At 44.4% G+C, this 16,785-nt stretch overlaps 1 protein-coding gene across 1 annotated transcript in view; it reads right to left on the bottom strand.

Annotated features, from left to right (window-relative positions):
* Nucleotides 1-16,785, bottom strand: part of MAP4K4 (mitogen-activated protein kinase kinase kinase kinase 4) — a gene marked incomplete at its 5' end in the record, with an annotated part of 164,309 nt that overhangs the window by 146,106 nt on the left and 1,418 nt on the right. The window lies entirely within an intron of this gene.

The raw sequence follows: 16,785 nt of genomic DNA, 5'->3' as shown, positions 1-16,785 counted from the left end.
AATGAACTGTGGATGTATATTTTAGCTAAATAACTGCCTTCTTTAAACAGACCCTGGGTAAAAGTGGCATTAACCCCCTCTCCCTCCGCCTGTTCGGCACCACTTATTGCTGACACAGAGGAGTATTTTTTCAAAGCAACGCCCTTGAACCCTTCTGGTGCCGAAAATGTGAAGCTCCAGCAGTGCAATGCCCCTCAGAGTGGTAAATCCCACCCCCCCCCCATCCCCTGGCTCTAATCTTTAATCGCTCCCAGCATGGAGGGCATGAAGCAGAACAGGTTAAATTCAGCAGAGCAGGACAAACAGGATCTGTGTCTGAGGGCAAAAGCCTCTCTCTCCTCTGGGTTTGTTCTAGCAGTCCAAACACTTGAAGGGGTCAAGTTGGAAAGGTGGTGTCACTGAAACGCTTCCCAAGAATTTACCCCAGTTTCAGCAATTCCTGCCTGAGACAGCCTCAGATCAATGGCGGGAAGTAAGCGATTCCCAAGTACTTAAGCCCCTACGCTATTATTGAATTTGCCATATAGGAGCAATTAACAATGATTAGACCCTTTTGTCTACTTAGTGCACTAAAGAGGTCAGCACCAGCCGCTCCAGGACAGACATCTGCCCATTTGCCTGGACTTCCTGCTATTTTTCATTTAGTTAGTTCTTGAAGAAATACATAGCCCTGAAGTAACAGTATAGCAGTGTATGCCTTCCCTTGCTGCCTTTTCRGCTTATTGTTAATGTACACATACACACCACATCTAAATAATTTTCTTCTGGAATCAGTGCAGCTCCTCAACAAATGAATCTCTCTCCAGATGGTGTTCTCAACARAAACTCCTCTAAGTACCTCCTAATACCTAAAAAACAGATTTGGCTCAATCCTCCCACAACTGTCACCTCCTTGCAGATCAAGGGGTGGGGGGAAGAGAGGTAATCTTAAAAAACAGCTTGAGCAATGCACGCAACTGCATCTTTCTTGAAGAAGAGGCCAGGCGACTGCATCCAAAGTTGCAGATACCCAAGTCGGCAGGTTCTGCTCTTTTTAATTTGTTGCCTGTCATTACCAAAAGGCCCGCTGCTATAGCACCCAGCATCCAAAAGACTGATCAGCAGCACCTAGCAYACATGTCTCTGGAGAGGAGATGCCCACCAGCTTGTTCTTCTTCATCCCCCACAGCTTGTGTTGTGGCACAAGGCCACAGATGCCTTTATGTACGCCTAAATTTATTCATAAGGTAAGGAAAAGAGATAACTACTTTTACTTCACCTAGCACGCTGGTAAACTGTGAGTGTACAGTATACCTAGTATTTCTTGCAGCTCACCTACCCACTTATTTCCCTGTGAGGGAAGGAACAGCTCTCGATTAGCAAGGCATGCACAAGGCCACGCAGCTCCCAAGGCGAGACTGTAAATCCTGCCCAAGCAGGGAGCTACAAAAGATTATACCGAAAACAGAACTGTGGGAACGACCTGCTCTTCTTCCTCTATTCCCTCCATCTCTACAATTAGTTTACCAGTTACAGCCCTACATACTGTCATTCAGGGTTTATAAAGCCACCAGGCACTTCCTTATAGCCTGTATATAGCCTATAGGAGTGGGAAAGAAAACATATGCTAAATGTCATATTCACAGCATTCATAAGCTGTGTCAAATTTTGGAAAATCAGAAGTGTTGAAATTTTTAAAGCAGAATGGCTTAAGGGGGAGAAAATGATGTTGCACTTCTGATGGCAGTGTGGGTAAAATGCACATATTGCAGAAATGCACAGAAATCGGAGAAATTTTACAGAAGGTTATTAACAATTATTTGTATTAAAAGCTAAAGCAGTCCTCCTCCTTTTGCCTATCAGATGTCTGACAAAAGGTCTTTTTGCCCTGCCACATCCAACCTCAAAACAAGTATGAGCTATGGTTTATCTAGCCCAGTATCACAGACATTTTCCTCTCCTGAATATAGCTACAGCCGCCCCCAGATAAAAAGAGATTCCTCAAGCAGCTGCATCAGAATCAGCATTGAAATGTCTCAAGAGCTTTTGCTTAAACCCACACACAGAGAAGTCATGACTGAGCTGATTTTCACAAGCCTGAAGAGAGAGGAAAGTGAAATATTTTGCTAAAATTTGTTCTGCATACGTGTAAGAACACTTCCCTCTAGAAATGCATTTTGCAAAATCACGCAGAGAAGCAGCAYGAAAGCCTTTTTCCTTGTGAAACGGCAAACCGATTTGCAAAGGTAGGGCTTACGGCTCGAGGGAGTAATTCAGAGCTGACAAGGTCCTGTGTTTTATTTCGGTTATTATAAACAGGCCTGTGGAGGAGTTTTCTAAAACTCGGTAAGATACAGGTCTTAAACTATTACCCACAAATTGGCTGAAGACCTTCCTCTGTTTTCACTCCCTATCAACACTGGTACTGAGTAGCATTGAAAGAAAAAAAAAATCCCAACAAAGTCTGCTTGGTGATTCAGTAGAAGCCCGTATGTCTGCAACGGAGGCAAGCGGCGCAGAAGCGAATCGCCCCCTGCCCATCCGACCGCCGGGCTACACCTGYGTTTCGAGGAAAGTCACCAAACGGCAGCAACCCTCGCAGCCAGCACGAGGCACGCGCCGTGCTCGGCAGCGTAAGCGGAGACCAGCCGTAACGCACGGTCCGCCCGTGCTTTGCCTGGCACCATCGGGAACAAGGCACAACGCTTTCCCTTTTTCTTTCTTTTTTTTCTTTTTTTTTCAATCCAGTTTGGGGCAGACCCCATGACGGTTTGCCATCACGAGCTTAAAGGAAAGGATGGCGTCCGAACASGGGCCGACAAGAGAAAGAAGCATCCGTGCGTCTACAGCCACTGAGCGCTAGTTTTGCCTTCAGACACCAGCTGAGACGGCAGCAAAGACTAATGCAGAGAAATCCCCGCCTCGGCCACCGCCGCCTCGGTCGGGGGCCTGTCTCGCCGTGGGTTTAAAGCGCGCGAGGCTCCAGCCACGCCGCCTCGGCCCGCGCCGAGGGCAGCAACGCCTCGTCTAGACAGACCGCGGRGGCGCCTCCGCCGGCACGCGCGAACCTCGCGCCTTAGACCCGCCGGCGGGCAGCGAGCACCCCTCCAGAGCTCCCCCCGCACGCCCCCCTGCCCCAGTGCAGCGGAAGACAGACCACGGTTAGGCTTTCTGGGGGGCTAAGCTGACAGGTAGCAACCCCTACACCCCTCTACCGCCTCCTCCTCTTCCTCCTCCCCAGCGGTTCTGTGAGCAAGGGCTAAGCCGCAAGCGTTCGTCCCCGACACAAATTTTCCCCGATATCCCAGTATAAAGGGGCAGTTTAGCAGGCTTTCTCCAGGGCAGGCAGGGGTAAGAGAACAGCAAACTAGTCCTCTCTCCCTTCTACCTGGTCATCCCTTTTTTTGAAGCTGGTAAGGGTTTCAGACCTCTACCCCGTACCAGAACATAGCTGAAGTCAGCCCTGAGGTCGAAAACTTGCTGAGGACAGAGTAAAACTGACGGAGCCTCATTTCTTTGGAAAGCCAGCCTAAAACGAGACCACAAGAAAGGTCTAAAGAAGGTAGCGAATGTATGGAGAAACACGTTAATTCAGTAACCAACAAACCTCACGCTGGCCAAACTACAGCCATATAYCAGAGGTCACAGGATTTAACTACATCCCTTCTATTTGTTACTCACATGTATACCAAAGATGCCACAGACAAGCTGAGAGGAAGGGTTACAAGGGATGAGCGTAGAGTTAGAGAAAAGGAGAACTGCAGGAGGAGSTCACCCACATGAGGATGAGCGTGAGGGAAGAGAGACAGAAGGCCAAAAGAAACCACAGAAAGGGGGAGAAACCTGCTACCACCTAAAAATGGACAAAATTAGAAAATTAATTCCAGGAGAAAAGATTAAGTAAAAATGTTAAAGACACGAGGCACTTTTCACAAGCGGTATTTCTGGAAAGAACACTTTTTTTTCTCCGAAGTTTGATGTGAGAACATTGCTTTACACCAGGAATGTGCAACTCTTTGTCCATGAGCCTAACTCCAAGCTGCAGAACCAGACTGTTATTCAGCTTAGTCAGTTCTACTGACTTTAGCAAATTGGCACCAGATCCTGGACAGGCATCAAAGTATTCCTAGCTTTAAAATAATAGTTTAAACCGAAGCGAAGCAATCTTCACCTAAACGCTGCAATAAGAAAGAGTACCTCTAGCACAATCTTACTCCATTGCACTTCTTTTTTCTTCTCAGATGATATTTACACCTCTTAAACTATGAGTTTACATACTGTCTGCATAATCTGTTAAGGTTATAATTCCTGCCAACCTAAGACAGCAAAAACATTTGAAACATTTCTTTCAAATACTTGATTTCATGATTTGAATGTTTTGTTGACAAGTTCGCCTCAGACTCTCACAAGACTTGTTCTGACATCATGCAAAATTGTTCCTGAAACTAGGTGGTTTTGCTGATGGTTGTGACTCAGGCACAAGTCTCCAGTCGTTTCAGTGTGTTGTTTCTATCCTCTTTCAAAACTGTCCAGTCGCTATTAGAAGAAACCCATGGAATTCAGCACAGCTAAGGCAAACCTAATCTCTGCATCCCACAGAAATGTAAGACTAAGCACCCCGATCTCCCTCTCAGAAGGCACAGCATCTCAAGGTCAGCTTATGAACATGGCTCTCAGGGAAACACTTTGTACTGCTGCTGGATACACAGTGCACAGTCCACACAGGAAAGAGAAGAATAGCTATTAAATTTTTACTAGGTGAGATGCTTACCAAAATAAACCTAGTCCTTTTCACTCTTAGCTATTATCGTAACACATATGGTAACTGGCACACAATTAATGGAGCTTTAAACCGAGAGTTTTTGGATGGAAAACACACTCTCAACCTTTCAGCTAACCTTGAAAAAGTGAATTTTTGATATAGTTCAGCAGCGCAAGGCACTTTATCAGATCCCTTGTTTATTGGACACCTCTCACTCTTATATTACAGTGAGCATCAGTTGGTGGCAGAGGAAGGTTTGAAAACACCCTACCAAGTCAGAACCATTTACCACCCCTGATACAGAATCATAAGCTGTCAAAACTCTGCAGACCAAACCACTAACTCACAGATATTATGAAAACCACATCATCTCCAACGGATTTTCCTGCATATGAGCCACTTCGTATTACTCAATAGTTCTGACAATGGCACACACAAAAAGAATTTCAGTTCTTCAGCTCCAAGTGTATTCATGCTATAAAGTGAACTGATTTAAAAAGTAACGCAACATTTTAATACCCAAGGCTATTCGCTCCCATGTTTCCAAACTCCTGCAGAGGGAAAGGATCTACTAGCTGAGATGATGCCACCTTTACAGATGCTGTTCAGGTTTCCTTTCCCCATCCTCTCCTAGGTTTTACAGGAGGAGTAAACCCCACTTTATGCTGCTACTGCATCAATACATTCTCCAGTGATTTGAGGTACCTCCAACAGAGGCTTTTAGCACAAATCTGCACAATATGACTAAGCAAGGATCCCTCTCCCTGCTGGAACAAATTAACCAACATTTCCCAAGGCATTTTCAGAGATCTGCTTAACTTCCCTTCTTCTTTCTGACATAGGAAGTCATGCCGTTGGGGAGCACAAAATAAAACTGCCCTCGTGACCTTCCCCTTTCCCATACAGCCCAGTGGAACCATGCTGTACATACACAATATATATCTCCTTGCAACAACAGCGCGCGCACACATGCACACAAGGTACGGAGCAGCAGAGGAGRAGGATGCTCCAAACTCACATCTGGAATGCTACCTTGAAAGTGGCTAGGACTTGGTCTGCGAYTAAAGTGCCAGTGTCAATGACAGCTGTTCTACTATACACTTTTCTTTTACTTGCCCCAAAACAAATACAAGTGCTGCCACTAAATCCACAAGTTGGCACCTCCGAAACTCAGTAACTTAACTGGAAAGAAGTCTGGTCAATAACTAATATAATTTTATTCCTAAAGAGGAAAGCAGAGCACTCTTCCACTACTTCAGAGGAAACCTAAGGAAAGGTAGCATATTCAGGACTGATTTACTGCCTCAAGCCATTCAGAAAACCATAAAGCCAGCAGCATATTAGACAAGCAACTCATTCACAAGAGCTCTTTGAACTTAAACACAAATAAAATTAGGTCAATAATAAAGATTTTCATTCCTTGCCATATAAGACTTCTACAAAAGCTAAGAAAAGCTTTTCCCATCCCTTCTCCTAAGACTCAAGTTATTTAGCAACTGAAATGTCTTTCATATGACTTGAAACATTTTCTTGATATTCACTTGTCATCGCTCCAGAATTTAACTCTTAGAAGGCACCTAAAACACATGGGAATGTGTATAAAGTGTCTTCCACAGCTCCCAAGGATCTGTAAAATCACAGAGTTTTACTTCATTCAACTTGAGTGAAAGGAAGGAACTAAGTGCACCTTTCCTAACCCTTAGATTAAATAAGGTTTTCAAGAATTTGTTACTGAAAGCATTCCAGGGATTTGTAATAGATGAAGACGAGAAAGCTTGTACTGTCTCTATTAATAGACTGACATTCGTCCTTCCCCCACAGGGCTACACCAGAAACATAGGCAAAGGTGACAATTTCAACAAGAATGGAGGCACGCGAGCTCTCCCAAAAGTCAGAACCCGTATAACATACAGCATCTTACAACCATATACCTAAATTGTCAGGTGCATATCTGATGTGAAATATGACACTTGTGTACAAATACATTCTAAAACATCTGCAATGAAATAGGGAAGGACTTCGACATCAGAGACTTCCCTGCAGAGCTCAACACTTTTTTTTCCATCCACCTCCTGCAACAGTAGGTCGTTAATTTAATCTTTCAAAATAACAAAGAATGGTAGGATAAACTAAAGATAGAGCATCACCTTGCATTTTCAGCTTAACATGCATGATTGTGTTAGCGTGGTTTTAAAATTTTATTTATTTGCTTTCTAAATCAACCAGGAGCTCTTATGCACAGCAGAAGGCCCCTGAAGCTATCACTGTAATGTGATATCTGCTAATAAACGCCAATATACCAATTTGAAAGGTATTAGCACTGCTGTTTAGTCACGGTGAAATATCCTATTACCTGCCACACCTGTGGTACAGAGAACAGTACAGTTAAATGTGAGCAATTCTGTTCAGGGCTTTCTGCAAAAGGCATATAACCATATAAACCTCACCAATTATAAGATAGCACGTAACCATTCTACTACAAACACAAGTAAAATACGTAGGGGTGCCATGAGGCTCACAGTAAAATATCCACCTGCTCATCACCCACGGACATTCAGCCCTTCTTCCGGGCTGCCCTTCATAAGCTATACAGTCATTGTGCACAGTCTACCCCCTCTTTGGACAGGGTAAGTGTGAAAGCTGATCTCTTTCACACTATTATTGAGGGGAAGGGATCTCTTCTGATTCAAGCACAGACCTTCACATTACGAGATTTGGGCTTTTACTTATTTCCTGGGTGGCTGGGAGTAAATCACATCAACGTCAGGCTGCACCTCCCTCCCACGTTCAGAAGTAAAGCATACTGGGTAACTTGGATATCAGAGCAGCAGCACACATGAACTCTACTTCCTTCCATGCTTATGACTACCATTCAACTGATGCTTCAGTTTAACAAATGGTGTGGAATATGAAGTTTCAAATACTTCAGCAACATCTGCTGTGGCTGCTGAAGGAACATGCACTACACTGCCTCAAAAGGAAAAAAAAAGAGAGAGAGAGAGAGAGAAGTGTTAATTAGAGAAAAGATTCTCAGATTTGCAACAGATTGAGTTTTAAAAATAAGATTCACAACCAAATTGAATTCAATCAGCTGAACTCCTAGCTGCAGAGAAGCAACATAATGATATGGCTGGGGAAAAAACAAAACAAAACAAAACAGGGTTTGGAGTGAAAGGGTACCTTGCACAGAAACACACMTTTGAAAAAAATAGCTTGAATGTGAGGCACTTACTTACAACCCTTATCAACATCAAAAATCATCAACCCTTATCAACATCAYCAAGTAGTTCTCTAATTCTGTCCTGAAAAACAGTAACCTAGAATAAATACATTCTCTGTAGAAGTGTAATTTTTCTATACAGACGAGAGCCCAGTGCTTACTGTGGAGGGCACAGAGGGGAGATGCCTGCTTTGCACACTGCTAGCTCTTCTCAGCCAGACTCCCAGGAAGTTCTCCAAGAAATAAACCTGCCTGTATTTAAGTCTCCAGTCTTCATACAATAGTGCAGAGATGCTGAGGGAAAGCCCATTCACTTCTTGGTAAATGCATGCAAAAAGAGGTCACTCTTAAGCAAGTCTTTTGGGAAATGCCTCCCTTCCAGTGATGGGAAAGGGAGATTATACACTTTGTTCACTCTCACAYATCAATTTACAAATGCGTTTTCACTCCTACTATATATTCCCCATTGAAGGTAGGAGCTACTACATGCATGGTTTAGAGCYGGGTCCATCCATCTAGCCACAGACATCTAGAAGATTTACATCTCTGACCTGCTCATCCTACATTCCCATTATAACTAATGGACACAGAGACTCATGTAAAGAGCAATTTATCTCATCCTGAGGTAGGTACCTCCATAGGCCATTCATCTGACTTATTCTCTCCACTACAAGTCCTAGCGCGCCTAGCTCAGATTTAGACATCAGAAGGAAAATATTCAGCCCAGCTCCTTAAGCACCTTTCCAAAACATAATCCAAGCCTACCACACAGAAGCAACCTGTAGATTACTGGCAGGACATGTATAGCTGCAGCACTCACTCCAGAATGTATTTTTCACATATCAGGCCACTGTAAAATAACTGGAGACACAYAACACTATCAGTTACTTTGAGAAGCACAAAAGAAATTCAATTAGAGCTTCCACTCTGGAAATACCTCATCATTATATTCAGACACCACTGTGCCAATTCCCCCAAGAACAGTTTGGATTATTACCGTAGCATATGCTAGTGGCACTACAGTGAAGAGTCCATCAGCATTTCAGTTTTCTCTCTGTAGCCCTACCTGCAAGGGTTTGCAGCTCAGGCAYGCTGTATTCCCTCTTGACTACCACCTTGGGTGATGGGCACAACTGTGCTTCCTTTTAGATATTCAACAGAATTTTCCTTGTGATGTACAAAAATGAAGAAAAATAGTGAACTGCAATAGTGTTGGGAGGGGCATGCCCAGACTTTTTAATATATATAAAAGCAGGTAGAGCATAGGACGCTTTACTATAATACATTAAGATCCAGGGACCATAAGCTTTTCTCTCTTTCTTTTGAAAATGAAACAAGCTAACACCATTAAACAGCTGAAAGTGGAGGGCAAGTTTTTAAGACAAGCTTATTTTGGTTTGACCTTACTGTTTAAATTAAAATCATGAACCTTTATCTACTGTCATCCTCTACAGTTACTCTCCCAAAATCCTGGGAAAAAACAAGTGAAATTCTCAGAGCTTAAACGAACACGGCTGCTTTATTTTTAATCCTTCGTGTAATTTTTAAAACCTCCAAACGCAAAAAGCTCATACAAACCGCACCAATTTTGAGGTAGATCAGCAGGTGTAGATTATAGCCTTGGTAACGCCCAGGGAGTTAATAAAAATCAGATTTGTTGCAACACAATATCTCAGGCAGCTGCCCAAAATGGCAGCTGCCATTCTTTTATCCACCCAAAAAATGTCCCTGCATTTCACCTCTGTCCTCCCGCGAAGCCGCCAGGTGCAGAAACCGGAGCCGCACTATGGACCAGTCCATGCAATGGACGGCTACAACACAAAAAGACGGTAACCAAACCAAGTCGAATGTAAAAGCAATCTGATTTTCAGAACGGCTGAAAAATGACCAGTGAAATCAAGGGGAACTCCGCAGGCGTGTTAAAGAGAAATGCCACTTTGGGGGGTAATTTAATGCAACACTAGCCCCCCCCCCCGGCCTCGTTGCCGGTACCTGTCCGCAGCAGGCCCCCTTCAGCAGTGGAGCTACCTGCCTCCAGGAAGCATTCGCCTACAGCCTGTTTAACTGCTTCAATCAGGAGTACGTATTTCATGATTCATTGTAGTCCTTACACGGACTCTTATCTGCAGCTTATGGGACAGCTCCAAAGGGAGGTGACCGAGACACACCAGATAAGCACTCCGATACCAGCATAACTGCGTCCACGGTAGGAGTTTTCCCACACCACTTGTTTTATTACTAGACAGGCCGATCAGGACTTGTCGGCACTTGCGGTGTCCTGTTTGTATAGCTGCAACGACAATTACAGTGGCACAGCAACCAGGGAGGTGCGGCGTGGACCGGAAAGAGCTACTGCCGAGAGTGGTACACAACCTCCTCTCACTCCTGCAAAAATCACCTGTTCTAGCACACAGACACAGCACAGCCAGGTGGGTTGAGGGAGCTCTAGCCAGCCCAGGATGCACTGAAATCAGCACAAAAACCTGCATAAATAAACCTTTCCCCAGCATGCATACGCCCAGAAGTTGGCTGGCCAGCAAAAGCACAAGATTCCTGAACTGTCATGAGTCAAACCCAATGTATTTTAATACAGCAACAATGTGTGTCCTGTTAGTTAAGATTTCTACTGACAGTGAAGTTAACCTATTACTTTTTCTTATATTAAACACTTCACTGATTCCACGCTACTTTTTGGTGCCCACAACTGTGAATCTTCTACTGATTTGTGCTTGGTGCTCATGCCCACTTCTTCGCCTTCACTCTCTCATTTCCCCAGCAAATTCACTTTCACTAGGGCTGTTTTTCTCTAAGTTGTTCAACTGTCTCTTCCTGCTCGCTCTCCAACCCCATAGTTTACCGTAGACTTGGTCCTTCACTAGTATGATTTATCTGGCAGACCAGCAGGAAGAGAGCATGGGAATACCCCAGAGACAGGTCAACACCTTTCACACCCACTCCAGGGAGCTGCATAGGGCACTTTAGACGGAAGTAGCTGCACCAGTTTCTAAATGAGGTGCAGGAAGCTGGCTCCATCCATCCATCTAACCTCACAGGCGTTAGAGGAAGCAGTCATCTGCAAGCGTGGGCATCTCCATTTCCCAGTCTTTAGGATTTCTTCCCTCTTCAAAACCAACACTGCCAAGGTCAAATCCTAGTTATTCTTTACACTCGGACCAGCAGTTTTCACTCTGCTGCAGGACAGCAAAGCCCAGCAGAGCAATGGACTGTTCTGTCTGCAAAACTATCAGGTCGCCAGTCTGCACTTGCTTCACTTTCAGAAAGCTATCCTGCCCTTCTTCAAACGCTGCAAACAGATACCACAGACGTTCAGACTGCTGAGCCCCTTCACAACCTAGAAGGAGGCGTGTCCAGCCTCGCTCAAGATAGCAGGGAGGGACAGGAACTAAGGCACAAGGTTGGAGGCATCATGAACTACAAAACAGGATATGGACCACTTGGCCATACGCCAATCTGCTCTGCAGACTGCAATAGCTGTCATATTTTGTGCCTCTATGCAAGTCTTTCACACTGAATCCAAGTCAAGAAAAATACTTTGAAAGTAATATCAAGTTGCAATGGTAAAATCTCAAAGCTTCCTATATTCAAAGCTACCTCAAGATTCCTAAGTAGTATGCCCAGTTGCTTCTCCCCTCCCCGTTTCCCTTCCTGTAGCTGACCACTTCTAGAGCCAACGCTGTCTTTTTTTGAGCCTGTGCCGATCTGAAAAACAATTGGGGACCTAGAATGCTACAAACGTCAGGTATTTGATAAGAAAATGCTTACGCAAAACTAGGAGATCCCCTCCCAAATCTACCTCTCATTCAAGTGAGTTGAATTCTTTCCATCGTCTCCAGTGGGAGTTGGACTGGGACCTAAAATAACGCTGTAGATAACCATCTACTGTAACTTTTGACTACAGTCAAGCCTACATTGTGCAAGTCAATACTATTGAGCTTCAGTGTCAACGTCATCCAAAGGAAAAGAGAAATACTTCTRGAGCAGCCAGAGTGTACACTCAGAAATGTAAAAAGGGAACAACAAAAATACCACTTTCCTCCAAGGAAAATAGATCTTGAGAAAGTAACTGCACAACCTACCAGGCTGAAATCACTGTTGCAGCAGAAAGCACCACTTAAAAAGATGATGACTAGAATATAATGTGTATACACAAACATACACTAGACCACATGAGAAAAGACAGCCACAATCCTAATCCAAAAATTTATACTAAAAAATGTATATACTGAAGGCAGGGAAATACAAAGGCTGAGCATTTCTTGCAATGCTGGATTCCCTTCAGGGACTTTGCTCTCCATCATCCCCTGGGACAGGAGGCACAGATCTGCTGTCGTCACRGAGGCAAAACTCTGCATTTCTCCACACTCCCATTAAGGCCCTAGTGCCTGCTCCCCTGCCTGGGCATGAATGTTGATACCCTGCCATTGAAAATTACACTACCAACATTTATGAGGGAACAAAAAGGRAGGAAGGGAAAGCGAGGTGTCCAGAATATGTCCATATTTTTCTCTGATTCTTTCTTCAATGTCCCTAAATGAATAAAAATCCCTATTCTAGGCCTTACGAACGAAGCTAGCATTCCTGATGCCTAAAGTGAGATGCAGAGAGGTCTTCATGGGGAAAATCATCTCCCTTTGCAAGCCTGGGGGAATGACCCTCCTGCAGAAGACAGGCGTAACTGGGGAAGCTGGGCACCAGGAACCGGTCCCCCAGAAACAGCTCAGCTAACATAACAGTATGAAAGAAGAGTTACCAAGAGAAAACACACACATGCAAAAACCAGGGAGAAAGTATGGTGAGATTTCAACTGAAATTTAACCCCGATCAGTTGAAAATCTTCCCACAAAAAGCCAAAAAATTTTCCTAGTAGTCAGCTAAGTCTCTGCTGTATTTTGTTACACTCATCACCTCGAAGCTCTGCACACATCCAGGTCTCAAAGTGCCAGGCCCTGTTCTAATTACTCCAGGATCGGAGAGTCCCTGCCCCAGGAGCCTGCAATTTGACTTAAGACAAGATACAAAAAAAGACATTTTAACAAACAGACAGATGGACTGGGGGAGGAAGAATAAGAGGGACATGTGGTTACCCACAATTAGCGGGTTGCTTTCTCTTTTTTCTTCTTTTTTTTAATAAAAATAAATATCAGTAATCCCCACTGGCCACCTGCCTAGCTTTTGTATATTTAATTAAAAAGGATTGGGGTGATGTAGAACTGTTCAAAAGTTTAGTAATTTTTTTTGGGGGGTGGGAGGGAGTAGAATATGCATCTAGCCTCAGATCCAGAGGAATGCCAGGACTTCAGCCACTATTTGGTCCTTCTTGTTTTTTTCTAAAGGCAAACTGCCACTTTGCAACAGAATCCACAAAAAAATATAAAAAATAAATAAAAAAATAAGAGGAGGACGGGAAGAAGATCAGTTTATACTTAAATAAGCTGGTCTGGACCAGTTCCTGCGAGCCAGTGACCTCACTGATCCTGAAGACAGTTTGCCTTTATAGTGGTAAGACTGGAATTGTATTCGTGTTTGACAAAATCATTTCAATCCACAATGATGTCCGTTTAGTAGGCAGAGAAAGAAAGGGGGAGGCGGGGGGGAAAGCGACTGCCTCCGTTCAGAATACCAGGCACTGTCCCCTCTCCCTGCCCCCCCAAGGAGTCACCTTGCAAGATAGAAAGTCCATTAAGATAAAAAGAGTATCCTTAGCGTGGGAAAACATTTATCCAAGTTTTAATTTATTTTCAAATCCGCATTTAAGCGATTGCATCTTACATCATTTCCTTTTATGAGCCAGCAGTTAGACAATGCACATCATTTACATGCAGTTTTGGAAGGCTGCAACATAAATCAACAAAAGCAGCCTTCACTAGGAATTAACTATCACAAGGCTCTTCRAAAGCCACACCAGCCCGAGTTAAGGGCAATTAGGAGTATCATCCCTAATTCGGATCTTGCTGGTTTGTTCCCGTTATGTCTCAGAAGTCCCACAAAAACATTCTTCCCCCCCCAGACATTTCTGCTAAAACAGAATTATGATGTCTGTCTGTGAGACGTAACAGCACACCCAGAACAGCTATTTGGAAGTGTTAGCTGTCTTCAAAGGCGTGTACCTGCGCATACACACATGCACCAAAAAAAGAGAAAGGGACTGAGGAAGTTAACACGATTCAGTTGTGCAGCAGGATTAATAAAACACTTATCTAGACTGATCAGCTGGCACACATTTTAACATTTGCAAATTTCTAACCAATGCTTCTAAATCATAGTTCTTTCTTGCATTAAAAAGGGAAGCAAACACTTGCTCTGAATCTTATCTCGAGGTAAACTTAGGGAGTGTTTTCATTCTGCATGAGCAAAACTACTGCATGTGAAAAAAATAAAGTTTAACCGCAACAATGCTAAAAAGGCTCCTTCACTCTTTGCAAAAGATCAAAAAAAATAGTTCTTAAGAAAGTTAATCACTTACTAAACTGCCTACAAGCCCCAGTTACAYTGAAGTGCCCTGATAAAGCGTGATTGGCTCTAGGGCGAGAGGACACTGTGCACGGCCTTTGTTTCACCAGATAGCAACTTGGGCAAAAAGCAGGATCACAGGGTAGCACCGGTTTCCTGCTGAACGCTGCGCCACTCGGATCAGTCCCAGCTCCCGACAAGCCCACACATGCCGGGCACAACGCTCTCCTCAGCTGATACCAGCCCTGCCGGCGGGAAATTTCTCTCTCAAAACTGCAGAAAAACTCAGGTGGCTCTTCAAAACCCACGCTCTTTTAAAACACACGCTTAGAGGGGTTTTGCAGCCCGGCGTTTCTGCATCGACGCCAAGGTGACCCTGTCTCGCAAAAGGGAACCGCCTGCTCGCTAACTTAAAGTGAATGCTACTAGGAAAAGTTTAATTCTTTCTTTGGGGCTATTGTGCTTTCGTTTTGAACTAACTACAAAAGGGCAAACAACTTCCAGGCCAGCTGGACTTTCAGTCCTGAGGATTTCAAATCATCTGCTGAGGAGCTCTGCTCCGCTCATGAACAAATCAACCGTCGCCCCTTCTCCTTCCACCAGCTGCAGGTACCTCCACGAAGCAAAGGTGCTCCTTTCAGGCACATCGAGCCAGGGTACCTCCGGCTCATTTTTTCCCCTGCTTTACTGCTGTGGAATAAGCTCTCCTTGAAACGCAAGGCTAGCCCCTCCTGTGTGAAGCAGAGGCATAAGCAGGGTTTGGAAGGTGAAAATAACACAAACTCCATGGACTGTCACGGAAGCAGCTGTAAGCTTAGTATTTTGGAACACCTTATCGCAYTGGTCCCGGTCCCACAGTACAGTCCAACATGGGCCAACCCTATTAACGGCACGAAAACCCAAGAGCGTCTACACTGTTCTGTGTCAAACGGTGATCCCACCTGCACTACAGGCCTGCACATTCGTTTAGCTGCCAAACAGCAACAGCACTGCCATCATATTTTACACACATACATATTATATATAATATCAGCTATTTTTCCTTCATGCAGAAACGTGCTTTCAGCTAGCTCAGTGCAGGCAACGACAAGAAAGCCGGCTTTTCAACAGGTCAACACGTCCTCCTTCCTCCAGCGCAAACCGAAACTCCCTAGCAAGACAGACAACCTGCAGGACCGTCAGTCGCTGACATGCACAAGCTAGACAAAGAGCTCACACGTCATGCCCTGCCCTCCGTCACCGTCGTCACCGTCGTCCCCGCGGTGGCAGGGCGCCAACCACGGCTGCTCCCACCGCCGGGATGCCATCGCCACCCACACCGACGCACAACCGTGGAAGCACCTCACACCAGCGATGCCYGGCAGGTCGCGGTGCACGGCTTGGCGCACGACACGCTACCTCGCCGCTCACGGGGCATTACCAGCTGGTTTAAAGGAAAATCAAACCGTTTGGAAAAAGGTATTCCAAGCCTAGGTTGCTGGGTAGGAGGGAAGTGGAAGGCAACAAGCAACCGCAGTTAAGAGCTGATCAGGTTTTTCCCTTAGTCATGCAGTTCCTTCAAAAGCCCACAAAACATACCCACATAGGGGCAGCTTTACACGCCTCTGGAGCAGTCGTCCGAACAGAACAGTGGCTGAGAAAAGTTAAATGCTATTGCAGAGCCCACTGACATTTCCTTTCCATTACATATTCTTCTGTGAGCAAAGCAGAGCTTTAATCACAAAAGGATGTTTTTGTTTAYGCACAACCTTGTTACCTGCCCACCTCTTGAAGAATACAGTCTAAACTCACACAAATGTGGACACGTGTAAATTACTTGTGCAAATCCAAACTTACACACCTGTCCGATGCACTAAGGTCTGAAAGGTTTTGTAGCAAAGAAGTACTGAAATACTTCTTTTATTCTGACACTCAAGCCAGCATTTCTTCATCTGCTGGAGAATGAGGAATGGCAGGAGAAATCTGATGGGATGTACACCAAAACTAGCGCCCTGACAGGAACTGTCTGCTGCTATCCACGTCGTCAGAGTAACGGGGCGATCGCCCCCCTACACCTCAGGTGGTAAGTCACTGTTCCAAAATGATAAATGCATTTGCTGAGTCTCTTAAAAAAAAAAAAAAAAAAAGCCTTTCTGGGAGAATTGTATCTTAATGGAAATGGAATTAACAATTTCTTTTGTCAAGACAGTTAAACCAACAAGCAGCTCACTAATTAAGTCAAAGCATTTACAAGTAATCCAAGAAACAATGCACCAAATTGCAGTAAATAACAGGAGAATTTAAAGTTACACATTCACATTCTTTTTTTTTAAGGAAAGTTCAGGTGATGCAAGTTCTGAAACAGGATTACCAA

The sequence above is a fragment of the Rhea americana genome, unplaced genomic scaffold (assembly GCF_003343005.1).
Source record: "Rhea americana isolate MKP2758 unplaced genomic scaffold, rheAme1 scaffold_7, whole genome shotgun sequence".
NCBI lineage: Eukaryota > Metazoa > Chordata > Aves > Rheiformes > Rheidae > Rhea > Rhea americana.
Note: the sequence above shows the minus strand (reverse complement) of the source record. Positions and strands in the feature narration are given on the sequence as shown.